The 19014-nt window shown below is 41.3% G+C and overlaps 2 protein-coding genes across 2 annotated transcripts in view; both read left to right on the top strand.

Annotated features, from left to right (window-relative positions):
* The window catches only part of LYRM7 (LYR motif containing 7), a 28549-nt gene extending 22334 nt beyond the window's left edge, over window positions 1-6215 (top strand). Inside the window, exon 5 of the mRNA XM_075726374.1 lies at window positions 6178-6215. The gene's annotated coding sequence lies outside the window, so the exon portion shown is untranslated. The remainder of the gene's footprint in view (window positions 1-6177) is intronic.
* LOC104036471 (CDC42 small effector protein 2) overlaps window positions 6186-19014 on the top strand; it is a 107641-nt gene continuing 94812 nt past the window's right edge. The window contains exon 1 of the mRNA XM_075726379.1: window positions 6186-6221. The gene's annotated coding sequence lies outside the window, so the exon portion shown is untranslated. The remainder of the gene's footprint in view (window positions 6222-19014) is intronic.

The following is a 19014-nucleotide window of genomic DNA, read 5'->3' as shown; positions in this document are numbered from 1 at the left end:
GCTTTAACAGATAGTACCTGACTTAAGGAATAATTTGAACAATGTGTTTGATTTTTTGAACAGTACATCTGACATAATGAAGTAGTCTAGTTTTGCATCCATCTGCATGCCTGAACATCCTCAGATAACCTTAGATGAACACAAACACATCAAACACAAACACCAACACACAGGTGTTTTATGGCTTTCGTCTGTGCTCTAGGCTTATTCATTGTATGTAATAATGTGTCCTTGCAGGAAAGACAGGAATACTAGAGATGTGAATGGAGAATTGATCCTTGGCATTCTAATTAAAAAACTGATTCCATATTTTAGAATGGCTTTCCCAGAGCTCCAGATGGCAGACAGTATTCTGGCCAATTTCCAGCAGACCTTAAGGAGCTTGATCTCCTGTCCCATGGATGAAGCCAGGTGAGGATGGCTCCTGCAAGTGGGACAGTCTCTGGGGCACTGCTTGGAGAAGCGCCTGGCATGGGAGCAGGGAGGGCTAGTTGTGCCTGCACTCAGGCCACGGCTGCTGTTACCGGCATTTAGGAGTATGCTGTGCAGGAACTGGCAGTGCTGCACTTTTCCATGTCCTAACCTCCTTGCACAGTCATCCTCAGCCCCCACACTAGTCACAGTTTCAATATCCCAAATGTTGCTACTGCCTTGATAGCCTCTCCCATAATCTAACAGGCAGGACTAGGTCCTCCCAATGTCATCTAGCACTTTGGTCATTAGAGCATGGTAGAGGCAAGGGGGCTGCAGGCTGGTCCCTAGCCCTGTTAAGCAGGGGTGGTTAATGACCAGCCCTCTGCGGTCAGTGGCAGTTCTCGGTGCCTGAGCACGAGCAGAGGGACAGAGGTACTGGGGAAGGCATGGGAGATGACCGGGGGTTTGTGGGAGACAGGCATCGCCCCAAGATGAAGAGCTGGGTAAGGCAAAATTGCAGAGGATTTCTGAAAAGATCAAAATGCTTCTCAATGGCTCCCTCCAGACCCATGGAAATCCACAGTGGTTTTGTAATTCCCTGCAGTGGTGTAAGAGGTTCTTGCTTGGATTTTCTTTGTCGGTTAAGCCAGGTGAGTGCAGCAACCTGAGGATCAGTTAGGAAAAGAGGATTACGTGATGATACTGACCGCAGAAACTGCCTTGTTTCTTTTCTCCTTTAGCCAAGGAAGTTGGTGTGATCCAACAGCCTCTGGGCGCGTGCAGCCCCCTCTCATTCCACAATCTATCAGCAGCAGGTACTGCCTTAGCCGGACTGTTTGCAAGCCACCTGCAAACAGTGTCCCTGCTGTTGCATTAGGTGTTGGCAAGTATTGTTTTTAAGTTGCAAATGCTGTATAACTATGCAGATTATTATGTTTGCATTTTGAAACCAGCGTACAGGCTGAGGACTAGGTACAGTCATTTCCCTGAAGATTTCTTCATTATTCCTTCCTGATAGGAACAGTACTCCAGGCTAGAAATTATTTTAGGGAAGGGGATGTGGCTCCTTCTTTTTTCATTTTCAGAATTTTCGTGCTGGAGGCAAACTGCCAAAGGGGTTGACTGTATTGTACTTTGAATGTCAATACCAATAAATTAAGCAAAAGAAAGTGTGTGTCTGTTAGTCTTTATGCATGTCACAGTTGCAAAACTAGTTAAATTGGGTACTTCAAAGGAGGATTTTTATCCTAGTTTCAGTTTGGTAGGCCAGGTGTTGCAGGCAGAGCTATAATTATTAAATGGACAAAGAAAGTAACAAGAAACGGTGTGTAAGGTCTCAAAAATGGTAGTCTATTGAATTCATTACTCAGTGATATTTGACTGCTTCTTCATAGTCTCCAAAAAGATGTAGTGGTTGAGACCAAACTTTACAAGCCCAAAAGCTGCTGTAGAAATTAATAACGATTACAATTATTTATCATTTTTAACAGTATTAGAAGCAAATGCCAGGGGGAGGAGGCCTTAAAATGCAAAGAAGAGATTATAAATCAGTTTAAAATATAATGCAACAAAGGGAGAAAGGGAGCTGGGTACAACAAAAACTTGACCTAGCTGCTCAGCCTAACACGAAAGTTTTATTTTAGGATACGTATGCATATTTTGTTCACAGAAACACAGATTGAGATTGAGGTATGAAATAGAAAAGGGAACTAAGGAGAGATTTTCATGAAGAAAAAACGCAGAGATGGTCAGAAAGAGACCAAGGGCAGCTGCAGGAAGATAAAACCATGACATGAGGGTAGCAGCCCAGCAGCATGGAGGGTGAGATGCAGCAGAGGCTGAATTCCTGGAGGGGAGCTGGCTCACACTTGCCTGGGAGGTCAGAACACGAGCCTTGAGCTAAATGTAATGAAGAGGGTCAACAAGGTCAGGTTTATAGTCAAGGAGAACAGTTTTAAGATCTGCTTTATAGATGAAATGGCAGTGGGGAGCCAAAGGAAAGAAGTTTCAGTAATCATGGTTGTATATTGTGGGAATTTATACTTGCAGTTTGGTTACCAGAACAGCAGAAAGAGAGCAGGCCTTAAAATCTTTTACAGAAAAGATACTTTGTGTGTTGTTATTTTGTCATATTCTCCTTATAGCGATGGGTAAGTGTTTAGGACAAAATCTCTCTGGCCGTGCGAGGGTAGGAATACTGCACTGGTTGTGACATAGGCCTGTTTTGAATAGAAAACAGGAAATTAATCTCTGATTGAGATCTGTTTCTTATCACTCTTGTCCTGCTTTGAAGTTCTTATATCCAAAGTATTTTCCCTGCAAGTACAAAATTGTTTTCATAGTACTAACTCCCCTCCCTTCCTCCCCTCTTGAAATTAGCTGTTGATTCTTTTGCATATACTGTCTGAAGAAAAGGTCGGGAGCCGAGGCGGTAGTGAGGTATCCACGTCAGGGTCTGGAGGGTCCATCTGTGTGGCAGCATGGGGGCAGCGGGGCGTGTAAGGAAACCTGCCCACGCTGCCTGGTCCAGAATGAAGGAGAGGTCAGATGCCACTGAGCTGCCAGAAGTCTGGCTAAGTTGGGGGATGAATGTTGGCTGGGTATCCACAGCACATTAATGGCCCATGCATTAGCGGCAGCTGAGGGTAAAAAATAGACTCTATCAGCAAGAAAGGACTATAAGCAGGTTATAGCTCCCAAAGGCAGAGGAAGCAGGATTGCTAGCCCGAGAGCCACAGTCAGGTTGTGCTGTCCAGGTGACACCAGAGCTGCATGTATTTCAGACTGACTACGTCTCTTTTTTGTCTTCTGCATTTAGCTGCAGGAATGGGACAACGATAAAACTTAGCAGTGATGGGAGTGCATTGGCATCCACGGCACACAAGCAGCTGGGCAATGTGTGTGCACTTAATATAGTGGTTGTACAGAATAACAGAGATTGCTCTGTTATTTGCCAGAGTACCCTGCACAATGTCAGGCCAAAGGGGTAGAGTGGGAGTAGGACCGTGGAAGAAGTGCAAATGAGTGATCAGCAGATATGCACATAGCCACAACACACAAGAGTACACGTCTTAATCTGGAACAGAATATGCAACACGAGTAGCCGAGGAAGCAGAACAGCACCTACTCACAGCAGGCCGCAAGCAGACCTGTGAAAGCGGACTAGGAGAAAGAAAATAATTATGGTGTCATTACAGAGTTTCCTTAGGAAGAAATAGCTCCTCCTTATTGGAGGAATCACGAGCTTGGCCCTCAGGGGAACAGGGGTAAGGCTACATGTTTAAAACCCCTGTTTCCAGTGTGCACTCCAGGACCTGCTTCTGCACCTGCATGGCCTGCCCTGCACAGCTGATGCGGAGACGTATCAGCAGAGGCAGTTCTCATCTCTCATCTTTAAATGAATTTTCCCACAAAGAGGAGTCTGCATGACATGACGTATTTTTTTCCACCAGTTTGGTGAGAAGAAAACAGCTGACTTTGCCTCTTTATCTGGCCTCCCCTGACATGTCAGCAGATCGAAGACCTGGATGAAAGTTCTGGAGGAAAGGCAAGGGTCTGGGACCTGGGGGAATGTTGTGGAGGTCAAGTCCTTTTTCACAGTGTGTATAGGACAAGAGGAAATGAGCTTAAGCTGCGCCAGGGGAGGTTTAGGTTGGAAATTAAGAAAAATTTCTTTACGGAAAGGGTGGTCAAGCATTGGAACAGGCTGCCCAGAGAGGTGGTGGAGTCACCATCCCTGGAAGTGTTCAAAAAACAGGTAGATGTGGCACTTCAGGACATGGTTTAGTCTAGTTTACCCTTGATTGGTTTAGTGTGGACTTGGTAGTGTAGGTTAATGGTTGGACTGGATGATCTTAAAGGTCTTTTCCAACCTAAATGATTCTATGATTCTATGATTCTATCTGAGATGGATGTAACAATACTGTTGGGGCAGAAATGTCCTGCTCATACTTCTCATTAGGTTTCAGTGCTTGAGGTCATGTCCCTGATATTTTTGCCCATTTTTGTACAAAGAACTGTACCTTGTCTTATTCCTCTTGTAATCTGCAGTTTTAGTACCCTCCTCCCTTATATGAGGAGAATGGTATGTATGTATGTAATTTGCACGTGTGTATATGCACTCACAAACACATCTGATACATAAAAAGTCTTGATAACAGCAGTATTATCATCTTGTCATATATTAGGCTTGATAAGGTTACTTTCAAGCATTTTTTACAGTGAAGCAGTAGTATTTTTAGAGCTTTATAACTGGAATAGCAAATCTGGGAGCTGAAGAATACATCTGCGGGGACCCAATACTGTTCTAATTTTTCTGCTTCTCACAGCAGGAATTTTTGTTAGAAATCACTCGTGAAAGTTGATTCAGTGAGATACAGTGCAGTACTACAATTCTCTGGTGAATTACATGCATCCTCACTGTGCTACAAAATAAATATTTCACATGGAAAATACTTTCTGAGCAATAACCATTTGGCAGACATGCACTATCCAGAATAAAGTTGGGGAGAATTTAGTGGAGCCTACAGCAGAATAGCAATGATTATATGAAAAATTTCATGCTGGAAGTTTCTAAATCACTTTAATAGTTGTCAGGTGTGCTGTTCGACGTACACTTCTACAACAGAGACATAAAGAAAAAGCACAGCATGTTTGCGTTTAGCTTGTCCTAGAAGAACCTCTGAAAGTTATGGTTATGTTGTCAAGAAAATGCCTAGATTATGGTACATGTTGTGTGTGTGCTTGCATATTCACATATTGGTAATTCTTGAATGTCTTGAGCCATCAGGTGAGACTTGGAGGAGCTGATCACAAAATAATAGCTCATGAAGCTCTGACACTATGTAGCTGCACTTGTGAGTGTGGAGCACAACTCAGGGTCTGAGCTGTGTCTCCGTGGGCTTCTTGCTCCACAGCACAAGCTAGCCCTTACCTCAGCTGTGCAGGGCTCGTGCTCTCACTGGGGCATAAGGACAGACCCAAAGGCTTCCTCCTGCTACATGCAGGTTTCTCATGTAAGTGTAATGGTTGTGTTCAAAGTTGGCTTAACCAGATGCTGACACTATCAGGCTGCGTTTGACAAAAATACGTTTCGACGAATGTAATGCTAATGGAAGTTACACAAGGGAACACTGAAGACATAAAACCAGGTGGATCTGGGAGAGCAAAGCATGTGTTCAAGACACTTTTTCAGCATAATACTGCTGTTGGGTTTTAAGCTGCTCTGAGATGGAGTTGCTACTGAAAAGGGTGATTATGCCTTGTTCCAAGGTACATGTTCTTGCTACCTCTTTCCTATTGAAACTAGGAATTGTTTGGCAAGTCAGATCAGCTTGTTGATCTCGTTGAAAACTATGCCTTCAAGAAAGAAATATTGGCCTTCGGTAACATCAGAGGGCTGACATGTCTCATGGCTGAGGGATCACTACAACCAGTGCAAATCTATGGCAAGCTTGAGCAGCTGGATGCCACGGGAGGACAAGGACTGTTCCTTTTAACAGCAGCATGGTCTAAGATTGGCTCAGGGTGACACTGAAACCATACCCTCACTTAGGATCCCCCCTTAGTTCAGCTCAGTGCTGCTCCTGTCTCTCGGGGGGATAACAGAGCTCCTGGCAAAAACAACTCCTGACCTCTCTCAGGAGGAATCTCTCTTTTGGATGCAAAAGTCTTAAGAAGCCACAGGTACAATTTATGCCTCTGCATTTCCTAAGTGAATTGGATGTGACTCTTCTTAATGGAATCCTTCTTTTTTTCTTTCAGCTACAGCTGGGGACGTTTGCAGGCTGGCTTCAAGTCCTCTGAAGGTATTAGTAGTCTTGATGGAAATTTTAGCTAAACTGGTACAGCTACAGACAGAGTTAAGTCCTCATTATTGAGGGAAAATAAGTAAGGGGAAATAAATGAACATTAGTTCTAACCCCTCCCAGTAGCCCTCACAGCCTACACCTTCACTTAAAATTATCTTAGCATCTATTTTTGTGGGGCTGGTGTCTTGTTCTGTGACCTCTGCCTGCCTGGTCCCAGAGAGTTATTATGGACATGGATCACATAAAGATTTCTTTGCTTACCCTGTGGTGAAGTGAACACCATTGGACAAAAATAACTCTGTCTCTGCCGTGGTTATGGTATGAAGCAGTTTCTCTTTGTTCACTATAGCCAAGCTTGTAGGAAACAGTAAGTTTTATATTATTAGCTTTTCTTTGTGCCTGAAACACCTTGGGAAAGAAGGGATTTCATGGCCTTCTAAAAGCTGTACTTGGAATAGTTGTCAGAAGTAAACTGATTCATAATCAATACTGCCAGGAAGGCGTGCTTGATGCAAAGGAAGTATGTCAGTAGAGAAGTGAAATAAGCCCATTAAAGGAACTAACAGCAGCCTCCGTATACAGAAGTTGGAGGTCATAAATACCAATAAAATAAAATTTAAATAGATGATAAAAATGAAATATATGATTCTGGTGACTGATATGTGATTCTTTTTCTTTTCCTTACTTACCTCCCTTCCCTACCATAAGTTACCTAAATAAGACCTAGATTATATGATGGAAATGTTCCAGCTGTTGTCACTTGAGAAAAAACTAGAGGCACATCCACAGAAGGACAAAGCTGTTGCACTGCTGAATGTTGTATCCCCTATATTTTTGATATCTAATTTAGTAGTGGAATGGCATTTGTACCCTCAGCTTTCTCTTCAGTGCTTGAGATAAGCTACGTGCTAAGGAGTGGGGCTCATAAAGGCCATGACTAGTAACTTCTCAGTATGGGACTACGTAAGTGAGAAACAGGAACAAACAAGTACCATGGTTAGTCTGTTCCTTTCAGGTAGGTGGCTTTCTGTCTTTCACTGGACCTCTAAGGAGCTATCAGCCTTTCCTGACCCCTTCTTATGAAACAATCCTGATGTAAAACAACATTGGGTTTTTATCTTTAAAAATTGGTGAAATTTAAAATAAAGGATACTTTATTCAACCAGCTGTTACCCCCTAGTATTACAGCACAGTGGTATAATACAGCACATAAACAACTGAAACCCATTGTCTGCTAGGGTCAGGAAGTGCTGACAGTGCTTTAGCAGAAGCATGGGGACTGAAACATCAGTTGGATAGCTCTCGGGAAAGAGGTTGGGGAGGGAAAGGGAGAAAAGAGAAGAGCAAGTCAAGGAAGCCAGAGGGACAGGGGAGATTGGCAGAGTGACAACAACCTCTTTTAGCATCAGTATCCACTTTAATCCTAAACTTTCCCCAAACCCTCCCTATGTTTCTCAACTCCAGAAAATCTTCAAATCGAGAATCAAATTGCACATATCCTAAAAATGATGTTCATTTTCAAAATGCACCAAAAAATAAGCCTAAAACAATTTTAATAGATTAAATCCCTGAAAAAAAAAGAAAAAAGAAAAATTCTTATATTTTTACTTTGGTGTTTTGAACTATTCTCTGCCAGGATAGTATATGATATCTGCTAACAAAATTATCTTTTAAATAACCTCCAGATCTACAAACCTATGAAGCAAGTTCTGCAATAAAGTGACTGCAATAAAGTGTAGGCCTCTACTAGTATCAACATGCAAAGCAGCCAGCTGCATAATCCCCCAGGTCATACCAGGGCTGTGTCCATCCCTTGTACTGTGCCAAGTTCATTGAGGCCTGGGCAGTTAACACCTGCCTCTTGCGAGACGTTCTGTCCTCACGAGTTGCAAAGGTACTTTGTAAAATGTTAATCAGTAATCTTGGAAACTATTGCCATTCTTATTTTACAGCTGGATAAATGGATGCAGGGAGGTTAAGTGGTTTATCGAAGGTCTTAGGGGAAGTAGTTGGCAGAGCTGAGAGTGTAGTTCAAGAAGACTAAGTCTCATGACCTTGACCTAAGTGACACTTTCTTTGGGAGGCATCTCATTTTTCACATCTGCTTTTTTTGTATAATACAGATACTTAATTCCAATTAGAATCATAGAATCATGGAATCATAGAATCATAGAACTGTTTAGGTTAGAAAAGACCTTTAAGATCATCCAGTCCAACTATTAACCTAACATTACTAAGTCCATCACTAAACCAATTATGGGTAGAGTAGCAATTTCATGTTTCCTGGCTTGGTGGCTGGATTATTTATAATGAAAGTAAAAACTAGGAATCATTAAGATTGGCAAGGACCTCTAAGGTCATCAGTCCAACCATCAACCCAGCACCACCATGCCTACTAAATCATGTCCCAAAGTGCCAAGTGTACCTGTTTTTTGAACACTTCCAGGGATGGGGACTCCACCACCTCTCTGGGCAGCCTGTTCCAATGCTTGACTACCCTTTCCTTGAAGAAATTTTTCCTAATATCCAATCTAAACCTCCCCTGGCACAGCTTGAGCCCATTTCCTCTCGTTGTATTGCTAACTACATGGGAGAAGAGACCAACACCCACCTCACTACAACCTCCTTTCAGGGAGTTGTAGAGAGCAATAAGGTCTCCCCTCAGCCTTCTCTTCTCCAGGCTAAACGATCCCAGTTCCCTCAGCCGCTCCTCATAAGGCCTGTGCTCCAGACCCTTCACCAGCTTCGTTGCCCTTCTCTGAACACGCTCCAGCACCTCAATGTCTTTCTTGTATTGAGGGGCCCAAAACTGAACATGGTATTTGAGGTGTGGCCTCACCAGCGCCGAGTACAGGGGGATGATCACCCCCCTGCTCCTGCTGGCCACACTATTCCTGATATGGGAAAGGAGAACTATAACCAATGGTCAATTATGAGAATAAGGCTAAAATCACTAATAAAATAGAGGAGGATGTTTACTGCTGAGAGGAGTACAGTTGAGTAAGTTGGGAGCATGAACACTATCAGTTCTGACTTATGCAAACAGACTTTTTTAAACTGGCAGTTGGCACAAGGGATCCTCTGCTGCATTTCCAGATATGGGCTTAGTTTCCCCAGGGCTGTCTTCCATGCATTCATGTTTTAAACCATATAAACCATGACTTCCTGAAAATAAAAATAGCTTTGTTAAACTTAGACTTTCAATAAACTATGTCAGATTACATGAGGCAGGAAAAGTTTTTCTTTGCATAATAGAAGTTTCTGGCTAGTGACAAGACATTTTAAGACTTAAAACATATGCAATGCCCTTAGCCTCCTCTCATGTTCACCAGTTTAACTGTGAATGGAATGATTGCTACTTCTCTCCACACTTAGCTTTCTTCTCACACTGAAGCTTTTAACAATAAAAAACTAAACCCTACATCTGAATTCTTCTGTCAGACAGAGAAGTGAAACAACTTAGAGTAGTATCAGCATTTCATATTTTCTTCTCCATGCACAGCAGGACTTCAATCTACATGCAACTTTGTGAACAGTCTCACTGAAGGCAATCAAACTGTTCCCATACAAGGGGATAAAGAAGAAAAATCCATGTTTTTTTACTTGTGAGGGGGGTTGCCATTCCAGAGATATCCACAGGTTACATGTTTGGTGAAATTGCAGCTCTGGAGGCTGACTGCCAAGTCAGGTAGGCAGGGTTTAACTGCTGGGCTACCTGCACTCCCTTCAGAACAGGCACTCCGTGAGGGCAACCAGCACAACGCAGAACACCGTGATAGGCAGTGTCAGATATGAGTAGCTTTGCATTTTCAAACACGCTAAATGAATGAGAGAACTTGTCTGTGTGAAGTTTGACACGTGTGTGTGAATGGCTAAGGCCTTAATAATGTATTACAGTTATTGCAATGATATTTTCAGGGAAAAGTTAAAAAGGGAAGCTAAATCCTACAGAAGTCTCCTGAGATCCAAATATAAGCAAATGCTATACCGTCTTCCTGAGTTCATTTGTAGGCCTGAATCACAGGGGATTTCTCGGAGTGCATTTTGTCTGTCCACCAAAGCTACTGCTTCAAGCAAGTTAGGGAATGTGTGTTTTATTCCCTTTTTGTGGTTGAAAAGGGACACTTTGTATCATCTAAGAACAGACATTCATTCAGTCTAGCCCATCAAAAGCACAAGCCAAGGAGGTTATTTCCTTGCTGGAAGAGGACACTGAAGAAGGGTCCCCTTCTTCCATAGGTACTTCCACTCATCCCTGTCAATAGCTCTCTTCCTTTCACTTCTGCATTGCTGCGGGAGGTCTATAACTGTTCTGATTGCAAACCGACTTTACTGTTGACAGCAGAGCAAAGAGACAACGGGGGAAAGATGTGCAGGAGAAGCAGCAGCTAAGAACACATATTTCTGCAGCACCTTGCTTCCAGCCTAAGGAGAAATTATAGAGCTATGCACAGTGTTTTCTGCAATAGTTATTTTATCTGGGGTAATAGAAGCATGAAATGAGAGAAAGTCAGCTTGCAGAATTAGCAGCCTTGCAGTATTAGCGTCTTGTGGCCATATAAAGACAGCAATCTCTAAAGTTGCCTCAGCTGTTTCTCTCCAGATAGCACCATTGGCAATGACTCAAGAATACAAAACGAATTACAGAAGAACCACTGATACAAAAGGGAATAAAGAAAAATAAGGGGGATGTTTTTAATGAACCACTTGCCCTGTTATAGACAGTTTTAAAAAGTTATTTTTATGCTTAGTTCATATTTATACACTGTAATTTGCAAATCTGCTATTGCTAGTACGCACCAGTGGCTCAGTTTGTAAAGCACTTCTCCATTTTTTATGCCCTCACAGGAGTTTATGGTTGTTGGAGTTTCATGGAACTGGTTCTCTCTCTCTGTCAACCAGGCATACATGCACATGTATTTGATGTAAATATTTACTAATTCTCTGTAGAGAATACAAGTACAACAATCAAACAGTCCTGGAATGGCCAGGGTCTGACAGACTAATTTTTGAATAATGTGGAAGTGAAACGTTCTATGCCCAGCTGTTCAATTTACATCTTTTGTTGCACATCAGTGAATTCAGATGGCCTGAGTTGATTTTTTAGGGCACTTCTACATTTTGAGATCTCTGTCACAATAGGTTTGTCTGAAACTTATACAAGCATATATGAATGCAGTTTTCTGTATTGCCAAATGAGGATCCAGCAGTTTTCTTTTTCAAATGAGTAAAATAGAAAATAAATAAATATCCTATGTGCAGGGTGGGATTTTAAGATGTCCTGAGTATAGGTTGGGAAGCCAACGGTCTTGAGTTCTGAGCCAGATTAGAAGTCACTTTCAAACTTTGATGACAAAGTTACATATGTAAATCCATACTTAGGCATTATAATAGGGTACACAGTATGTCAGGGCTGCTTAGAGGAGACAGAAAGCCTAACACACTCCAGCCAAGTTTTGTCCATGGGTTGCTACAGTCTGCTGTGTGATATGCTTACCCTAAATCTGAAATAGTTCAGAAACACGGTTTCTACATGAGCAAGTAGCATCATGCAGCAGCAGTGCAGCAGAGCAAAACACTCAGTGCAGAGGACCCAATATTTACACTACGTAGATTTTGGAGGTTTTGGAAGACAAATGCAGGTGTGAACTAATTGGAAATTCCTGAATCCTCGGTACTTTAAAGGAAAAATGATTATAAGCAAAAAAAGACAATTGGAAAAATAAAACTGCTGGAAAATACACCTGTGGCCAAATTTTCTTTTTTTTTTTCCTTTGGATTATAGTTCTGTATGAACTGAGTACCAGCCAAGGCATTTTTTTCAGTGTGAAATTGGGTTGAAATAGACCATTTAGATAAAAATCTGGGGAGAAATATTTGTCTTTCAGTGGGTAGCCTAGAACTGTCAAAATGGTACCAAGGCCACCCAACTGGTCATTTAACCATCCTCACCTCCTCCTTCATGATTGCTTCTTATTTTTACTTGCTCCATCTTGTTCTTCATCTTGACTGTGAGCTCCGCAAGGCAGGATCTGTTTCTATATATGTGAGAACTTTCTTGTTTTTGTTTTAAATATGACATAGTGGGGCTTTTGGATGCTGGCCCAAGGCAAACAGTAAACAACAACAAAACTAACAGTAATCATGTTTAATATCCTGAGCTTCCATTACCTTTTCAGCCTGCTCCTGTGCCCTGTTTTCAAAGCAATTGACCACCTTGGGAAGTGAATGAATACATAGCCATTTCCTGCTTCTGTAGATTCAGTTTGTTGTGCTTGTAAAAATTGTATATGCAGTGGTCATATATGGGTGAACTCCAAATGGACAGAAAAGCCAGAGAAATTGGTATCTTATGCAGGCACATACATATCAATAGTTATAAAATTTGAACTGAAATTTGACAGTTGTCAGATTTTCTAACATTAGTATGGGACAAATAGGCTGTGTCTTCACTGTGGGGTCAGCGTGCTTTGTGGCACATCCCATGTTCTGATCCACCAACATGCTGAACATAAGATCTGCTGGAGCACCTTGCAAGTCCCTAACAGCCTGCTAATCCTGGTTAGCTCTGTATAACAAGCAAGGTACAGCCAGGAACAAGAGTCAGGTATGGTGTGTTCCCATATCCCTGGCTGTAACCCAACTCTATCCTGGCATAAGTGTGCACTCCTAGATTGAGACACTGGAAAGACACTCATAACCCAATTAATAATATATGGTGAAATGCATGTAATTGATGGTGGCAGGTAAACATGAAATTCTCAGCAAAGCTGAGGCACTTTCTGAAACAGAATCTGGCCTGTTCCTGGGTTATAAATTTGCACATGTGGAAGAACTGTTTGATACAGAGGGAGTTTTGGGGAGGGAGGGAGGAATTTGGTAGCTTTAAGAGGAGGATTTGGGGGTTCTCTGTGCGCACGTGTGTGTCTGTGTTCTTTTTAAGTCTCATTTGAGAGAAGTAGGAGGAGGAAATTTGTAAAGGAAGACCAGAGCATATTTAATTGTTCCATTCCCACACTAGATTGTCTGGGCATAATAAATGGAACATGAGCCCCATGTCTATAATTTGATACTTTGAAAGTCCGTCATTCTCTTTTTGCCCAAGGCAGACATCTATTCTCCTGTTAATGTTCCTCTAAAACTAACTAAGCTTAATCCAGCTTCCATTGAAGTCAGTGGGAATTTTTAAATTGATTTCACTGGGAACAGAAATAGGCCTCTAGGATACATCCATTATTATTTATTTTTTTTGTCAGATTATGTCATCATAAGTACCTCTGCATTCTTGAGGAAGTGGCACAGGAGATAGGTAAAGAGTTTCACTTCCCAGGAAATATCTCTCTTTTTTTTTTTTTTTTTGCAAATCTAGAATGGGTTGAGAAAAAAAAAATGGAAGACCACTCCAAATCTGTCTTATGACCCAAATGAGTTACTACTTTTTTTTTTTAAACTCCCATTGACATATGCCTACATATTAAAGCCATAGTTTGCCACTAGAAAGATCTTATAGATAAAGTATCTTACAATACCAATCTGTAAGCTTTTGTTAGAGGCTACCAAAGGGTTTTTGTCAAAAATTTCCAACCATTCCTGAGTGGTGGGAATCTGCTGGTGCAACATTACAGGGAAAGCTCTGACAGCTATGTGGAACAGGTTTGAGCAGCACTGGTTGCCAGCAGCACGTCTTTGCTGTTGCTCCCACTTGTTCTCAACATTACAGAAGTTGCCCTAGCACTGGCAATGTGTAGGTTGAAAAATACCTTTAAACAAAAGCTTAGTGCTTGAGTGCATTTAAATGGTTTTTAAACATGATCTCAGATTGCATGGGTAAATTGTGCTAGCTATTTTCCAACAAGATTTTGGTTTAAGCCCAGATCTGGCTATCAGTGCTTGAAGTGCCTTAGGGACAGGGCCTCAAAATAGAACTACTATATATAACCAGATGGTGACAAAACTGTAAGCATTTGGGGGAGCTGTGAAGCAGAATGTTCCCAGTCCTCCACACAGCGAAGCAAGTCACTTGCTTTTGGTGTCCTAGAGACCCTCTTCTACCCAATAAAGCTACTGAAACAAAGCCCATAACAATGGCCTGTGTGATACACTGATGTTACTCCCTGTTTTGAATTCCTCGCTCCCTGGATAGGGCAATGCAGTGTGTTAACAACCAGGACACCTCAGCTGGTTCTGGTTTTGTCACGCAGGTAGGCTGCGTATGGTCTCACTGAAACAAGTAGTTGTTAACCTGTTTCCAAATATGTATTTGGACTAACAGGGCTAAAAATACAGAAACCAAAAGGGAAGCAATCACGTGGTGGACACAAAGCACAAAAGTACATACTGACTTTTCAAAATTATACATCCTTATATCCTCCAGGGCACAGTCCTATTTAGGTATCATTGCCATGTACAGCTCAGCTGTGGGTTGTTTGAGGAAAAGACCCTTTACAATTTCAGTGAGGTATTCAGCATAGAAATCCTTGGAATGTTTTCCTAAATATATAAATGAGCAGGACATTCCATATAGTTGTTCCCTGCTGCTATCCTCCACATTTTCACTGTAACCTTTTTTTTTTTAACTTATGCACACTGTAATCAGTCTCTTTGTCATGGATTTTCAAAGTGGAAAACAATTCATCAACATTTTGTTTGGACTATTTTTGGGATGTTAGAAAGTTAACAGTTATACTATTTAGCAAGGGATAGCCTGTCAAACTCCTGAATCTTGTCTGGTAGCATACTTGCTTTGTTCATGAATAGTACCTACACTAGTGTGTTTTGTTTACAGAATGAACTGTTCTGGAATGAATAGCTGAAATCTACTCAGGTACTATAAAAGTCCTATTGCTTTTTAATAAAAGATGTTGCTGAAGTTGCTGTAAATTTCAATAGGAGTTCAATATCTGGAGCATCTCCAAGATCTGGCTCCTAATTTGGAACCTGAATTACATTTAGTATCCATTTAAAGCCTAGATTGTTTTTAAGTTTGTCCACCCAGTTTTATCATGCAGTGTCTGCTTTTTCTTTGCAATTACTCAGAATCCACCAAACTCTACTAAAATTGCAGGACATGGGCATGCCAATTAGCAGCAGCTGAATGCTTCTATTTAGAGCAGAAAATCACGTGTGCATTCCTGCAATTTTTCACAGAAACTTACTTGTACGAATTAGTGTGGTTGTTTTATTACTTTCACCTCAAATATTTTCTTTAAACAGCTCCATAACGTGGTGGAGGTAACATTTGGGTATAAGCGGTGAATGCCCCAAGATTTCTCTGAACGACTGCAAGGGAAGATGTTTCTCTGCACTGCAGTCGCCTCCTGCTCTGCTACCATGGCTGTCCCACAGAAAAGGAGGCTCCAGGAATGCATGAAATACAACATAGAGCAATAAACCTTAGTTAAAACTACTTTCAGTGACATTCAAAGTGTTGGTTATCATAATAAAGACCATCTAAGGTCTTGCCTCACTAGACGGTGGCCTGACACAAATGCCACTGCAGCGGGAAGGAAGCTTTGGCCATCTCACCCTCATTACACCAGTACAAACCTATTGCACTGCTCCTGCTGCTGGCTGCCATGTAAAACCCTCAAGGCACAGCAGCAAGCTGCTTCTACTGAGGGCTCATACCTCTGACACCCACTTCTTTTGACACTTCTCTGAAAGACATACTTGATAATCTTTTAGCTTGCAACTTACCAAAATTAATTCATACAGGTGAACTATTTCTTTTTTTTGCAGCATGACTTCCAAGGCATTAAATCCCTTTATTGCAGAAACATATGTATATTTACTTTTGTGTTTGGATATAGCAGGATTGTATTTAATTCAGGTTAGATATCCCAATGCTCTGATATGTTAGACAGCAATGTTGCTACAGAGAGCTCAACAGTTACATTTGAGGAAAGCTTCCCATGTTTCGCATGGTTTCGTGAGGAAAGGAAATAAATTGAGATTAAATATAGACTAGTAAAAGGAAAGAAAATGGTTGATTAAATGCTGCTTTCTCAGTTTTGTGCCATAGGGAAGAAAAGGCAGTCACTCAAGACAGAGAGGAAATAGAGTTTCAGAGAATATTTGGATTTACAGTGCGATTAGCTGGCAGAACTTACTGCCACCATACATTGCTAAAGGCATAAAGCTGGAAAAAATGTATTCTGGCTGTTTATGGCAGCTATGATTTTCATCACGTCAGTTGGGTAATTGGATAGTCCTATTTTCAAGGCCAATTCTCCCAAATACATAAATGTGAAAATCTGAGATTTCTCTAAAGCTATTTTCCTGTTACTCTATTTGCTCTCTTTTTCAGTTTTGTGCTAGAGTTTCTCTTTTTTTGTGCCTGCATAAGTAAGGTTTTTCTTATCTTAGTTCAAGTTGTGCATGCTGTGCATGTGTGTGTGTTTGTCATAAAAAGGTAAAGTCCCAGCTTTGTAAATCCCTACAAGTTTCACGACAAGAGGTAGCCCAAGAGATAAGAGCAACACTGCCCAGGAGATGGAAAACTACAGAATGCTATTTCTCTTTATTAGACTCTGGAGAAATCACACAGTAGAGACTTTGTGAATGTCTCCACTGCAAGAAAAACTTCGGTCATTTGACTTTTTACGAGACACCAGGGAATCAATCACAGGATAGAAACCCTAAGAAACTAGAATTTATGGGTTCCAGCATTCATTGAACTTCATACTGTTCTCTTACTGTTAGTGCATCTTAGTCCTATTTCAAACTATATGCTTACTTTTGTCCTTTTCTTTTGTAGTTTTGGCACAGATTGAGATTTCACTTCCCTTTGCAAATCTGAGACTAGCATTCAGAATGGATATTATCATCCATTTGCAATTCAGGAAAACATTCTCCTACTAGATACGATGGGCAACATCCATGTGACTTGTACCCCATTGTCAATGTTATTTGCTACATCAGTGGGCTTGTTCAATTCAGGAATAAAAAGGTAGGTGTTCGGGCCCAACCCTGAGTAGACACCCATGCCCTGTTGTGGCAAACTGTCTGGCGGTGCAGCTGGATGTGCAAAACTGCACCTACCCCAAGAATGAATCAGCGAGGCTGATGGTGTGGTGATAAAAAAACCTATGTAACCTCACACATGCATTTTCTGTGGCATGGATAGCATTTAAGTTTCGTTTTTGAGGCAACTCCATATATGTCCTGCCTCTGGCTTGACCTGAGTGTTTTCTGAAATTATCCCAGTTCTGCTAACAGTGGTACTCCTGTTATAGGAAAAGGATGGCATGTTTTTCCCAGCACATCATCTAGTTCTGTTGTGAGCCCCACCTCTTTTGACCAGTACTATGGATACGAAATAAACACCAATACCTAATGACAATACTGTCTGAAATCCCAGTTGCAAGTTCAAAGAGCATATGCTTCAGGGCACACAGTCACTGTTCAGATGCTGAGGGCAGTTGTTTTTTTCTCATGAATATGAATGTCCTGTTGAAAACAAATGTCATCAATCTTTGGTGGCCTAGGACTGAGAGCAATTCCAAATTAATCTAGCAGGTTGGCAAGAGATCAAAAAATACCAACAATATATGTGTTGATGCAATGATGCAACTTACTGCCAGTTACATAAACAAGGAAGGCATCGTAATGGAGCAGCTGACAGCACAGCCAAATGCTGCTGCTTGCCGGCTCTTAGTACTACCTATCCATCAGCTGAATAAGATTCTGTTCACTTGCTTAAAATCAAATAACAAAATTAAACTAGCTACAATAAACGCTGTACAGTATAGGGGGGAAAAAAAAAGCAATGGAAAAGATACACAAAAATTTACAAGGTGGAACTGAATATGGAAGCTCCTGGTATAAAGAAAAAAGACCCAGACACAAAAAGCACTGTGTTAGGAAGCTGAGCATACAAGGTAAAAAACTGGTCTCACTGAAGACAGTGGCATGTCTTCTACTAAGCCATTCAAGTCCTAAGGTCAGCATCAGATTGGGGTACTTCCCTGTGTTTAGGAACCAAGAGAACATTTCATGGAGAGGACAGAATTCACCTTAGAAGCATGAAATACCTCTGATACCAGATACAGTATCCTACTGTATTTTTTTTTATGGTCAGAAATAGAATTATTCTGAAAGTATTAGGAATGCTGGTTTCATTTCCATGTTCCTTTTTGGGGGGGAGGGGGAGCAAAATGAGTTTGAACAGCTTAAAGTAAGAAAAAGCAATGAGGATTTATATTGTTACCGTTTGAAGAGTTGCCATCTTGTCACTGTTCCTTAGTTAAACCGAGCTGGTTTTGCTGCAGGGACAGGCAGGTTAGTAGCAGTGAGAATGTGAGTCCACCTGGTTTGCCGTTCAGAACAAGGCTGGTACGGTCTCATTCAAAAACCTGTGAGTATAAATCTTTAATGGAAGTAGCAATTAAAAAAATAAAAAAAAAAAAGAAGAAGAAAATTAACTTGAACAAAAACAAGGGAGCAATGTCAGCTTTTGCAGTGCTGGCTGGATGCTAGGAAGGATGGTTGTAAATGGTTCAGAGACCTAGTCAGTCACTTACCCACAGCTCCTATTGACTTGAGAAGACTTTTTTCCAGATGAATAAAAGCTTCCAAGGAAAATACTTCAACCTAGCCAGCAGCACTAATGAGATAAGTCTGTAAAACTCTCCCTGCCATTAGCAAGGCACCTAGGAATATTAACAGCAATGGTGAGAAAAACTAGATGTCACAGAGGATTCCAGGGGGTTTCTTCCCATTTCCAGACCATTCTACCCAGTTTCACAGTAGCATGTTGCAAAGCCTGTAAAATGCAAAGTCTGCTTTTTAC

This window comes from Pelecanus crispus, chromosome Z (genome assembly GCF_030463565.1).
Source record: "Pelecanus crispus isolate bPelCri1 chromosome Z, bPelCri1.pri, whole genome shotgun sequence".
Lineage (NCBI taxonomy): Eukaryota > Metazoa > Chordata > Aves > Pelecaniformes > Pelecanidae > Pelecanus > Pelecanus crispus.
The sequence above is the reverse complement of the archived record's forward strand: the minus strand, read 5'-3'. Positions and strand labels throughout refer to the sequence as shown.